Genomic DNA, 13,270 nt, shown 5'->3' with positions numbered 1-13,270 from the left:
CTCACAGAACGGGACCGCTTAGTGTCTATGGAGATTGCATGACTGTGTGCTCGATTTTATACACCTGTCAGCAACGTGTGTGGCTGAAATAGCCGAATCCACTAATTTGATATGGGTGTCCACATACAGCTATATATATATATATATATATATATATATACACAGTGCTTTCGGAAAGTATTCAGACCCCTTGACTTTTTCCACATTTTGTTACGTTACAGCCTTATTCTAAAATGGATTAAATTGTTTTTTTTCCCCCCTCATCAATCTACACACAATACCCCATAATTACAAAGTTATGGGTTTTTAGAACTCCTGCATTGTCTTGGTTGTGTGCTTAGGCTCGTTGTCCTGTTGGAAGGTGAACCTTCACCCCAGTCTGAGGTCCTGAGTGCTCTGGAGCAGGTTTCCATCAAGGATCTCTCTGTACTTTGCTCTGTTCATCTTTCCCTCGATCCTGACTAGTCTCCCAGTCCATGCCGCTGAAAAACATCCCCACAGCATGATGCTGCCACCCCCATGCTTCACCGTAGGGATGGTACCATGTTTCCTCCAGACGTGACACTTGGCATTCAGGCCAAAGAGTTCAATCTTGGTTTCATTAGACCAGAAAATCTTGTTTTTCATGGTCTGAGAGTCTTTAGGTGCCTTTTGGCAAACTCCAAGCGGGCTGTCATGTGCCTTTTACTGAGGAGTGGCTTCCGAATGCCACTCTACCATCAAAACCTGATTGGTGGAGTGCTGCAGAGATGGTTGTCCTTCTGGAAGGTTCTCAAATATCCACAGAGTAACTCTGGAGCTCTGTCAGAGTGACCATCGGGTTCTTGGTCACCTCCCTGACCAAGGCCCTTCTCCCCCGATTGTTCAGTTTGACCGGGTGGCCAGCTCTAGGAAGAGTCTTGGTGGTCCCAAACTTCTTCCATTTAAGAATGATGGAGGTCACTGTGTTCTTGGGGACCTTCAATGCTGCAGACATTTTTTGGTACCCTTCCCCAGATCTGTGCCTCGACACAATCCTGTCTGAGTTCTATGGACAATTCCTTCGACCTCATGGCTTGGTTTTTGCTCTGACATGCACTGTCAACTTTGGGAACTTATATAGACAGGTGTGTGCCTTTCTAAATCATGTCCAATCAATTGCATTTACCACAGGTAGACTCCAATCAAGTTGTAGAAACATCTCAAGGATGATCAATGGAAACAGGATGCACCTGAGCTCAATTTCAAATCTCATAGCAAAGGTTCTGAATACTTCTGTAAAGGCATTTCTATATATTGTCAAACAAGTCTAAAAACAAGTTTTCACTTTGTCATTATGGGGTATTGTGTGTAAATTGATGTGGAAAAATAACTCATTTAATCAATTTTAAAATAAGGCTGTAACTTAACAAAATGTGGAAAAAGTCAAGGGGTCTGAATACTTTCCGAATGCACTGTAGATATGGTGTGGACTGTATACTCATTACAATCTAAATCTGATACCTCACTGATACTGCTTTTTAAACTGGTCTGGTCAGTCTACTCAAATATTTTCACTATAAATTGTTCTCTCTACAAGCAATACTTTGATCATTTGTCATTTCTAATAATGATACATTAATATATGAATAGATATGGCAGGTTTCAGGACACTGATTTAACTGAAAATGTTGAAAAAATATGGTGCCACTATCTTCACCACCAAATAATAGCAGTGTGATTTTAATATGATTTGACTCTTTGCAGGCTGTCAGGCTGTCTAGTCACAGAGGAAGGCTGTGCTTCTCTGGTCTCAGCTCTGAGGTCAAACCCCTCACACCTGAGAGAGCTGGATCTGAGTAACAATTACCTGAAGGATTCAGGAGTGGAGCTGCTCTCTGCTGGACTGGGGAATCCCCACTGTAAACTGGAGACTCTGAGGTCAGTATTCCTGTAGTTGGTCAACAAGTGATAACTGTTCACCAGCTCCACATGTTTTTACCAGGCATACATAGTCCACACCATATGTGTTTGGACAGTGAAGCTTACAGTTTTAAATTTGGCGCTATGCTCCAGCATTTTGGATTTGAGATAAAACGTTTCATATTAGGTGACAGTACAGAATGTCACATTTTATTTGAGAGTATTCATACATACCTGTTTTACCCTTTTAGAAATTAAAGTACTTTATGTATCTAGTGTATTAAAGTAGTGAACAGTTTAGTATTTGGTCCCATGTTCCTTGCCTGCAGTGATTATATCAAGCTTGTGACTACAAACTTGTTGAATGCATTTGCTGTTAGTTGCTACCATGATTATAATAATCATGAATGAATCGTAAATAACTATGTTTGCGAAAGTTTCAGAGGCACAAAGATCATCACATTAACAGATAGGGGTCTATATTATAGACAGTTGTCCTAACCCTAACCCTGTTGGGTGGTGGTATATATATACATCTATATCTATATTATAGACAGTTATCCAAACCCTAACCCTGTTGGGTGATGGTATATATATCCATCTATATCTATATTATAGACAGTTGTCCTAACCCTGTTGGGTGATGGTATACTGTACATCTATATCTACCGTTGAATTCAGAAGTTTACATACACTTAGGTTGGAGTCATTAAAACTAATTTTTCAACTACTCCACAAATGTATTGTTAATAAACTATAGTTTTGGCAAGTCGGATAGGACATCTACTTTGTGCATGACACAAGTAATTTTTCCAACAATTGTTTACAGACAGATTATTTCACTTATAATTAATTGTATCACAATTCCAGTGGGTCATAAGTTTACATAAACTAAGTTGACTGTGCCTTTAAACAGCTTGGAAAATTCCAGAAAATGATGTCATGGCTTTAGAAGCTTCTGATAGGCTAATTGACATCATTTGAGTCAATTAGAGGGGTCAAAACTCAGTGCCTCTTTGTTTGACATCATGGGGAAATCAAAACAAATAATCAGCCAAGACCTCAGAAAAATAATTGAAGACCTCCACAAGTCTGGTTCATCCTTGGGAGCAATTTCCAAACGCCTGAAGGTACCACGTTGATCTGTACAAACAATAGTACGCAAGTATAAACACCATGGGACCACGAACCCGTCATACCGCTCAGGAAGGAGACGCATTCTGTCTCCTAGAGATGAACGTACTTTGGTGCGAAAAGTGCAAATCAATCCCAGAACAACAGCAAAGGACCTTGTGAAGATGCTGGAGGAAACAGGTACAAAAGTATCTATATCCACAGTAAAACGAGTCCTATATCGACATAACCTGAAAGGTCGCTCAGCAAGGAAGAAGCCACTGCTCCAAAACCGCCATAAAAAAGTCATACTACGGTTTGCAACTGCACATGGGGACAAAGATCATACTTTTTGGAGAAATATCCTCTGGTCTGATGAAACAAAATAGAACTGTTTGGCCATAATGACCATCGTTATGTTTGGAGGAAAAAGGGGAACGCTTGCAAGCCGAAGAACACCATCCCAACCGTGAAGCACGGGGGTGGCAGCATCATGCTGTGGGGGTGCTTTGCTGCAGGAGGGACTGGTGCACTTCACAAAATAGATGGCATCAAGAGGAAGGAAAATTATGTGGATATATTGAAACAACATCTCAAGACATCAGTAAGGAAGTTAAAGCTTGGTCGCAAATGGGTCTTCCAAATGGACAATGACCCCAACGCATACTTCCAAAGTTGTGGCAAAATGGCTTAAGGACAACAAAGGTAATGGAGTGGCCATCACAAAGCCCTGACCTCAATCCTATAGAACATTTGTGGGCAGAACTGAAAAAGCGTGTGAGAGCAAGGAGGCCTACAAACCTGACTCAGTTACACCAGCTCTGTCAGGAGGATGGGGCCAAAATTCACCCAACTTATTGTGGGAAGCTTGTGGAAGGCTACCCGAAACGTTTGACCCAAGTTAAACAATTTAAAGGCAATGCTACCAAATACTAATTGAGTGTATGTAAACTTCTGACCCACTGGGAATGTAATGAAAGAAATAGAAGCTGAAATAAATCATTCTCTCTACTATTATTCGGACATTTCACATTCTTAAAATAAAGTGGTGATCCAAACTGACCTAAGACAGGGGATTTCTACTAGGATTAAATGTCAGGAATTGTGATAAACTGAGTTTAAATGTATTTGGCTAAGGTGTATGTAAACTTCCGACTTCAACTGTATCTATAAAAGTGCTGATCCAATGAGGCGTGGTGGTTGACAACATATTTTTAGCTGCTGTCAAACCTGAAAACATTAAACGTATTTTCTGTAATGACAGTGGTGAATTATCATTAGGTGATAACAGTTTGGGGGAACAAAGTATGATGATATCCACTACAGCAGATAAGACAGAGGGTTCCTCTTTCCAAAACATGTCCCCTGGTCACTCCCAGTACATATGATTACAGGATTCCAAGGCACCTTGATTACATAGATCACACAGAGAGGTTATGATTTTAATTAAATGATATGTTCTAGGTGTAAGGTGATTACAATGTATCAGCTGGTGATTAGGATTGTTAGATGAACCCACTAAGTTACTGATGAACTCAACTGGTGAGCCTCTTTAGCAGCTAGTTCCATGGACACACTGATTTCAATGTCCTTTGCCAAGGTCAGATGACTTTCAGTCAACAGTCTCTTTTGTGTAGCTTCACTCCGTAGCCCACATACTAGTCTGTCTCTAATGATGTCATTTAGAACAGCATTAAACTCACAGTGTTCTGATCGTTTCATTAATGCAGCAGCAAACATTGTTACTGATTCTCCCTCTTCCTGATGTCTCCTGTGGAACTTGAACCTTTCAGCATTAACTAGTGGTTCTGGTGAAAAATGTCCTTTAAGTATCTCCACAATATCCCCATACGTCTTATTACCTGTTCTGTCTGGCTGTAGCAGGCTGCCTAGTAAATTAAATGTATTTGGCCCCATTACACTAAAACATGTAGGCACAATGTTGTCCTCATCAATGTCATTTGCAAGAACAAAATATTCAAACAATTCTGTATATGAGCTCCACTGCTCAATTTTCACGAATACCGCCGAGGCTGCTCCTCCTCCTTGTTCGGGCAGGCTTCGGCGTTCGTCGTCCCCGGAGTACTAGCTGCCACCGTTTGATGTTTCGATGTTTGTTTGATGATGTCTAGTTTAGTGCACCTGTTTCGTATTCTGTCCTGATTATGTCACCTATAAGTTTCCCTGTGTTATGTTTTGGAGTTGTGTGTTGTTGTCCGCCTGTCGTTTGTCTTTGTTCGGTACCTGTTTGCATTTGTGTATTTTTACGCGTTGCGCGTATTCTTTGCCTCCTGTGTGTTCGAGGCCATTTATTTAGTATTATCATTTTGAGTCTCAGTAAAGTCGTTTTGACTTATCCTCTGTGTCCTGCGCCTGACTTTACCACCACATCCACTAGTGTACCGTGACAGAACAACACACCTATTACTATGGAGTCAGCAGGAGCAGCGGCGGGAACCGAGTCGCTGGAGGATCGGGTCAGCTACCAGGACGCCAGGATCCAGCAACTCGGAACCGCCATGCAGGAGGTCATGGACACCCTGCGCCGATGGGAGAGAGGAGGTTTGCCCACACCTCCTCCTACCTTACCACCACCATCGGCCAGCCCCACCATACCAGCTCCGGAGTCCAGTGGCATTCGGGTCTCGCTCCCGAGGGCATATGATGGCACCGCAGCCGGGTGTCAGAGGTTCCTCCTTCAAGTGGAGCTCTACCTGGCTACCATACACCCGGCGCCCTCGGGATACGAGAGCGTTTCCGCCCTCATCTCCTGTCTCTCCGGCAAGGCGTTGGAGTGGGCCAACGCTGAATGGAGGGGAATAGACGCCGCCACCATCAGCTACGCGGAGTTCTCCCGTCGCTTCAGGGCTGTGTTCGATCATCCCCCTGAGGGTAAAGCGGCGGGAGAGCGTCTGTTCCACCTTCGACAGGGGAAGAGGAGCGCACAGGAGTTTGCCCTGGACTTCCGGACTCTAGCGGCGGATGCGGGGTGGAATGAGAGGGCACCATTCGACCACTATCGGTGTAGCCTGCGTGAGAACGTTCGACGAGAGTTGGCCTGCAGGGACACCAATCTCACCTTCGACCAGCTGGTGGACATGTCAATCCGTCTGGATACCCTGCTGGCCACCCGCGGACGTCCGGAGTTGGGGCCGTCCATTCCATCCTCCAGCACCTCCGAGCCGAGCCCTATGGAGCTCGGGGGTGCTGGCGCTAGAGAGAGGAGGAGGGAGATACCGAGGGAGGCCGTCCCCTGCACCAACTGTGGTCGTAGAGGACACACTGCGGCTAGGTGCTGGGGAGGGTCTCCAAGGGTTCGAGGCAGCAGGTCGCGCACTGGGGAGTCATTCCAGGTGAGTAGGCGCCCACCTCACCCAGAGCTCTCTGTTGTTCACTTTTGTATACCTGTAGTATTTCCTCAGGTTGCATCTCAGTCCCAGCATAAGGCGCTAGTCGATTCAGGCGCAGCTGGGAATTTCATTGATCGTAATTTTTGTGTTAAATTAGGGATTCCCCTCCGACCAGTGGATGTGCCTTTCCCTATCCATGCCCTAGATAGCCGTCCGTTGGGATCTGGGTTGATTAGGGAGGTCACAGCGCCACTTAAGATGAGGACGCAGGGGGGTCATGAAGAGATTATTCAGTTGTATCTGATCGACTCTCCTACGTATCCCGTGGTACTGGGGCTTCCTTGGTTAATTGCCCATGATCCCACCATTTCGTGGCAACAGAGGGCTCTCAAGGAGTGGTCTAACCAGTGTGTCGGGCGATGTTTAGGTGTTTCCGTAGGGGCGACCACGGTGGAGAGTCCGAACCAAGTGCCCGCAATGCACATTCCCCCCGAGTATGAGGATTTGGCACTCGTGTTCAGCAAAACTAGGGTGATGCGTTTGCCACCTCATAGACGGGGAGATTGTGCGATAGATCTCCTGGCGGGTGCGGCACTTCCGCGGAGCCATGTGTATCCTTTGTCTCAAGAGGAGATGGCGGCTATGGAGACATACATAGCCGAGTCTCTGAGACAGGGATACATACGGCCCTCCACTTCCCCTGTGTCCTCAAGTTTCTTTTTTGTGAAGAAAAAGGATGGAGGGTTGCGCCCGTGTATTGATTACCGTAATCTCAATCAGATCACAGTTAAATACAGTTATCCTCTTCCTCTGATTGCGAGTATGACGGAATCAATACGCGGAGCGCGTTTCTTCACAAAACTGGATCTCAGGAGCACTTCTAACTTGGTGCGCATTAGGGAGGGAGATGAATGGAAGACAGCATTTAGTACCACCTCGGGTCATTATGAGTATCTCGTCATGCCATATGGGTTAATGAATGCTCCTTCAGTCTTCCAATCCTTTGTGGACGAGATCTTCCGGGACTTGCATGGGCAGGGTGTGGTCGTGTACATTGACGACATTCTAGTGTACTGTTACGAGAATTTCTATCTCTAATTCAACCTAAGCTTGAATCATTACCAGAGGTTGTAAGGCTCTGGTTTTAATCATCAATGATTCAAGGTCCACAACCCACAAGGATTATCTGTATCTTTATTCATGGAGAGCTCTGCCGCCCAAAACACATACATACTGTTTTATACTCCTTCCACACAAAGGCACCCTGCTCCGCCCACCTCTAGGAGGCCCCATGTAACCCATTTTCTCAGTCCCCTTCACCCTGGAATGTTTAGTCCCGCCCCCCTCTGTTAGTAGGTTGACAATACATTATAATTCTAACACAGTTCACACATTTATACTGTATTTGGGGTGAAATCCTTTAGTCATTATTCTTAAAATACAAATTAATCTAACATGTACTCGTCTACATGAGCCGAGCATGTAGCCCTGGTACGCCGAGTGTTGTGTAGGCTGTTGGAGCATGACTTGTATGTCAAGGCAGAGAAATGTCTGTTTTTCCAGGTGTCCATCTCCTTTTTGGGTCATCGGTTGTCCGCGTCAGGGGTGGAGATGGAGATTGACCGTGTGTCAGCCGTGCGTAATTGGCAGACTCCAACCACTGTTAAAGAGGTGCAACGGTTTTTGGGTTTTGCCAATTACTACCGGAGGTTTATCCGGGGTTTTGGACAGGTGGCAGCTCCCATCACTTCCCTGCTGAAGGGGGGCCCGGTGCGTTTGCAGTGGTCGGCTGAGGCAGACAGGGCGTTTGATAAACTGAAGAACCTGTTCACCTCGGCTCCGGTGCTGGCGCATCCGGACCCCGCTTTAGCGTTCCAAGTGGAGGTGGACGCGTCAGAGGCCGGTATTGGGAAGGTATTGTCTCAACGCTCAGGCACGCCTCCTAAACTCCGGCCCTGCGCTTTTTATTCAAAAAAGCTCAGCCCGGTGGAACGAAATTATGACGTAGGGGACAGGGAGCTGCTAGCCGTAGTTCAGGCCCTAAAAGTGTGGAGGAATTGGCTTGAGGGGGCTCAACACCCTTTTCTCATTCTGACTGACCATCGTAACCTGGAGTACATCCGGGCAGCTAGGAGACTGAACCCTCGTCAGGCTAGGTGGAACATGTTTCTGACCCGGTTTGTCTTTAAGCTTACGTACATCCCAGGGTCCCAGAACGGTAAGGCAGACGCACTGTCCCGGCGGTATGACACAGAGGAGAGGTCCATTGAGCCCACTCCCATACTGCCGGAGTCTTGTCTGGTGGCACCGGTGGTGTGGGAGATCGATGCGGAAATCAAGCGGGCGTTACGCACCGACCCTACTCCTCCGGAGTGTCCAGTGGGGCGGACATACGTGCCGCTCGAGATCCGTGATCGTCTCATATATTGGGCTCACACGTCACCCTCCTCTGGACATCCAGGTATTGGCCGGACAGTGCACTGCCTTAGTGTTAAGTACTGGTGGCCAACATTGGCTAGGGACGTGAGGGTTTATGTCTCCTCCTGCTCAGTGTGCGCCCAGTGTAAGGCGCCTGGACACCTGCCCGTTCCACAACGGCCGTGGTCTCACCTCTCGGTAGACTTTGTCACTGACCACCTCCCTCCCAGGGGAATACTACCATTCTGGTCGTTGTGGATAGGTTCTCTAAGGCCTGTCGTCTCATCCCAATGCCGGGTCTCCCTACTGCCCTACAGACCGCAGAGGCTTTGTTTACCCACGTATTCCGGCACTACGGGGTTCCCGAGGATATAGTGTCCGATCGAGGTCCCCAATTCACCTCTAGAGTCTGGAGGGCATTCATGGAACGTTTGGGGGTCTCGGTTAGCCTTACCTCGGGTTTTCACCCTGAGAGTAATGGGCAGGTGGAGAGAGTGAACCAGGATGTGGGCAGGTTTCTGAGATCGTATTGCCAGGACCGGCAGGAGGAGTGGTCGGGTTATATCCCTTGGGCAGAGATTGCCCAGAACTCTCTTCGCCACTCCTCTACTAACCTGACCCCTTTCCAATGTGTGTTAGGGTATCAGCCGGTTCTGGCACCATGGCATCAGAGCCAGATCGAGGCTCCTGCGGTGGATGAGTGGTTTCGGCGCTCGGAGGAGACGTGGAACGCTGCACACGTCCATCTGCAGCGGGCTATCCGTAGACAGAAGGCGAGCGCCGATCTCCACCGCAGTGAGGGTCCAGTATACGCACCTGGAGATCGAGTCTGGCTCTCGACTCGAAACCTGCCCCTTCGCCTGCCCTGCCGGAAGCTGTGTCGGCGGTTTGTGGGGCCATTTAAAGTCCTGAGGAGATTAAATGAGGTATGCTACAAGTTACAACTGCCTAATGATTATCACATTAACCCCTCGTTCCATGTGTCTCTCCTCAGGCCGGTGGTAGCTGGTCCACTCCAGGACTGTGAGATAAGAGAGACTCCTCCGCCCCCACTGGACATCGAGGGGGCTCCGGCGTACTCAGTCCGGTCCATCGTGGATTCGAGACGTCGGATGGGGGGTCTACAATATCTCGTGGAGTGGGAGGGGTACGGTCCGGAGGAACGGTGCTGGGTGGCTAGGAGGGATATCTTAGATCCCTCCCTCCTGACGGAGTTCCACCGAAACCATCCCACGCGTCCTGCTCCGCGTCCTCCTGGCCGTCCCCGAGGCCGCGCGTCAAGGGGGGGGTACTGTCACGAATACCGCCGAGGCTGCTCCTCCTCCTTGTTCGGGCAGGCTTCGGCGTTCGTCGTCCCCGGAGTACTAGCTGCCACCGTTTGATGTTTCGATGTTTGTTTGGTCATGTCTAGTTTAGTGCACCTGTTTCGTATTCTGTCCTGATTATGTCACCTATAAGTTTCCCTGTGTTATGTTTTGTCTATGTTCGGTACCTGTTTGCATTTGTGTATTTTTACGCGTTGCGCGTATTCTTTGCCTCCTGTGTGTTCGAGGCCATTTATTTTGTATTATCATTTTGAGTCTCAGTAAAGTCGTTTTGACTTATCCGCTGTGTCCTGCGCCTGACTATACCACCACATCCACTAGTGTACCGTGACATCAATACTTTTATCAAACTGTCCAATATTTCCAACAATTCCAATAATTTTTCGTTTCTCAATAAGCTCCTGATTGTCACTCATTTCAATATTGTCCTCAACCACAGCAATACTTTCCTCAGTCACGTGATCTTCATTCACTTCACTCACTGACGTTTCCTCCGAAGTTCGCTCATTTAGCAGATTTAATTAAAAGGTTTGTCTTCACAGTTGAATAAATGTACTATCCTTTAATCACTGTATATTCCTCCTTTTTAATCACATTGTTTTCCCGCTCCGATGTCCGTCTCGAGTCCTTTTCTGCCGTCCATGACGATGTTAACTCCAGTGGTGGAAACAGTACCCAATTGTCATACTTGAGTAAAAGTAAAGATCCCTTAATAGAAAATGACTCAACTAAAAGTGAAAGTCACCCAGTAAAATTATACTTGAGTCTAAAAGTAGTTGGTTTTAAATATACTTAAGTATCAAAAGTAAATGTAATTGCTAAAATATACTTAAGTATCAAAAGGAAAAGTACAAGTACAAATCATTTCAAATTCTTCACATAAAGCAAACCAGACAATTTTCTTGTTTTTAAAATTTACATTCAGCCAGAGGCACACTCCAACACTCAGACAATTTACAAACAAAGCATTTGTGTTTAGTGAGTCTGACAGATCAGAGGCAGTAGGGATGTTCTCTTGATAAGTGTGTGAATTGGACCATTTTCTGTCCTGCTAAGCATTGACAATGTAACAAGTACTTTTGGGTGTCAGGGAAAATGTATGGAGTAAAAAGTACATTATTTTCTTTAGGAATGAAGTGAAGTAAAAGTAAAAGTAGTCAAAAATATAAATAGTAAAGTCAAGTACAGATACCCAAAAAAACTACTTAAGTAATACTTTAAAGTTTTTTTACTTAAGTACTTTACACTACTGGTTAACTCTCTTTCTTAGCTAGCTCGACTATGCACTTGCCTCTGCTAGCAATACACTGTGCTAACATTAGCCTAGACTGTACCACAGAAAATAACAGTTTTAAACAGTTGTAAAAACCCACTTCTTCCAGACAGAATAGTTCCTGTAGATTCAGACTTACTCATCACCAATCTTTTGTTATGTCTCGTTGGTTTCATAACCACGTCTGTACAACAATTCAATAGTGATGAGACGGGAGACAGGAATCAGTTCAACCATTTATCTGGAACGTGATCATCTCAACACATACAAACCCCCATGATGCTCTGCAGCACAACCCCAATATACAACAAATACATAGATAAGTAAATGGACACAAAACAAAACTCATAAAGGAATTTAAATGTTCAGTTGTAGAAAGTAGGGCCATGGGATAGGGTCAGAAAGGTCAGTATGTTTGATAACTGGTTCCAGAGGTGACATAACAAGCATGAGGTCCATTATAACACAGTGAAGTAGAGGTGGGACCTAAAAGCAGACATGGACAGTGAGACGGTGTGAGGAGGTCAGGGGTGAAACACTAGATCAGGACAGGTAGAAATGGCAGGGCTGGAAATAGACACAGAGACACATTCTGATCATGGCTCAGACCTGACCTGAGACACCCAAACAGAAGATGCCATAGCAAAGTCCTGTCCAGTAGGCTATATGGGATTTCATTTAATCAAAATCCAACACATGGAGATGTGTCCTGTGTGTGTGTCAGTGTGTGTGTGTGTCAGTGTGTGTGTGTGTGTGTGTTCAGTGTGTGTGTGTGTGTGTCAGTGTGTGTGTGTGTGTGTCCAGTGTGTGTGTGTGTGTGTGTGTGTGTGTGTGTGTGTGTGTGTGTGTGTGTGTGTGTGTGTGTGTGTGTTCAGTGGGTGTGTGTGTGTCCAGTGTGTGTGTGTGTGTCCAGTGTGTGTGTCCAGTGTGTGTGTGTCCAGTATGTGTGTGTGTGTCCAGTGTGTGTGTGTGCAGTGTGTGTGTGTCAGTGTGTGTGTGTGCTCAGTGTGTGTGTGTCCAGTGTGTGTGTGTGTCAGTGTGTGTGTGTGTGTGTGTGTGTGTGTGTCAGTGTGTGTGTGTCAGTGTGTGTGTGTGTGTGTGTGTGTCAGTGTGTGTGTGTGTCCAGTGTGTGTGTCCAGTTTGTGTGTGTTCAGTGTGTGTGTGTGTGTGTGTCCAGTGTGTGTGTGTGTCCAGTGTGTGTGTCCAGTTTGTGTGTGTGTGTGTGTCAGTGTTACCATGGTTATTATTTACAGGGACACTGAGGAGTCAACATCATGAACCCTAAACCCTGGATAGAGGGGCTCAGTGAATGTGGAGTAGAATGTGTTCAGGTGGGTCAGTGTGTCAGAGGAGACTCTGTAGAAGGACAGAGTGCCGGCTTGCCAGTCCAGATACACTCCTACTCTGTGGGAGCTGGAGGAGGGGACGTCTATGGTAGTGAAATTATTATTGTAACAGGCAGAGTAACGGTTGTCAGAGCAGAACAGACTCCAGGACTTGTCATTACATCCAATCACACTGTCCTTACCCACTCCTCTTCTGCTGATTCCTTTATATGTCACTCCTATAACAGCCCCTCTCCCACTCCACTCTACCTCCCAGTAACAGCACCCAGTCAGACCCTCTCTACACAGCAACTGTCTACAGTCCTCAAATCTCTCTGGGTGATCAGGATACGGCTGCTCATCTCTCCTCCATGTCACCTTTCTGTTCTCCTCAGACAGAGAGAGGAGTCTGTTTACTGTGTTTGGGTCCAGTGTGAGATCACAGACATCTGATGGATGAAACCAGACACAATATTAGAAATCATAATCATTCACATTAGAATGTTAACTCACTTTTCACTAATTCATTTAATGTAGATGTTTCTAGGTATCAAAATGAGAAGTTAAGGTAACTTGAGACTTGTT

The sequence above is a fragment of the Coregonus lavaretus genome (genome assembly GCF_964263955.1).
Source record: "Coregonus lavaretus genome assembly, chromosome: 2".
Lineage (NCBI taxonomy): Eukaryota > Metazoa > Chordata > Actinopteri > Salmoniformes > Salmonidae > Coregonus > Coregonus lavaretus.
This window is presented reverse-complemented; position numbering follows the sequence as displayed.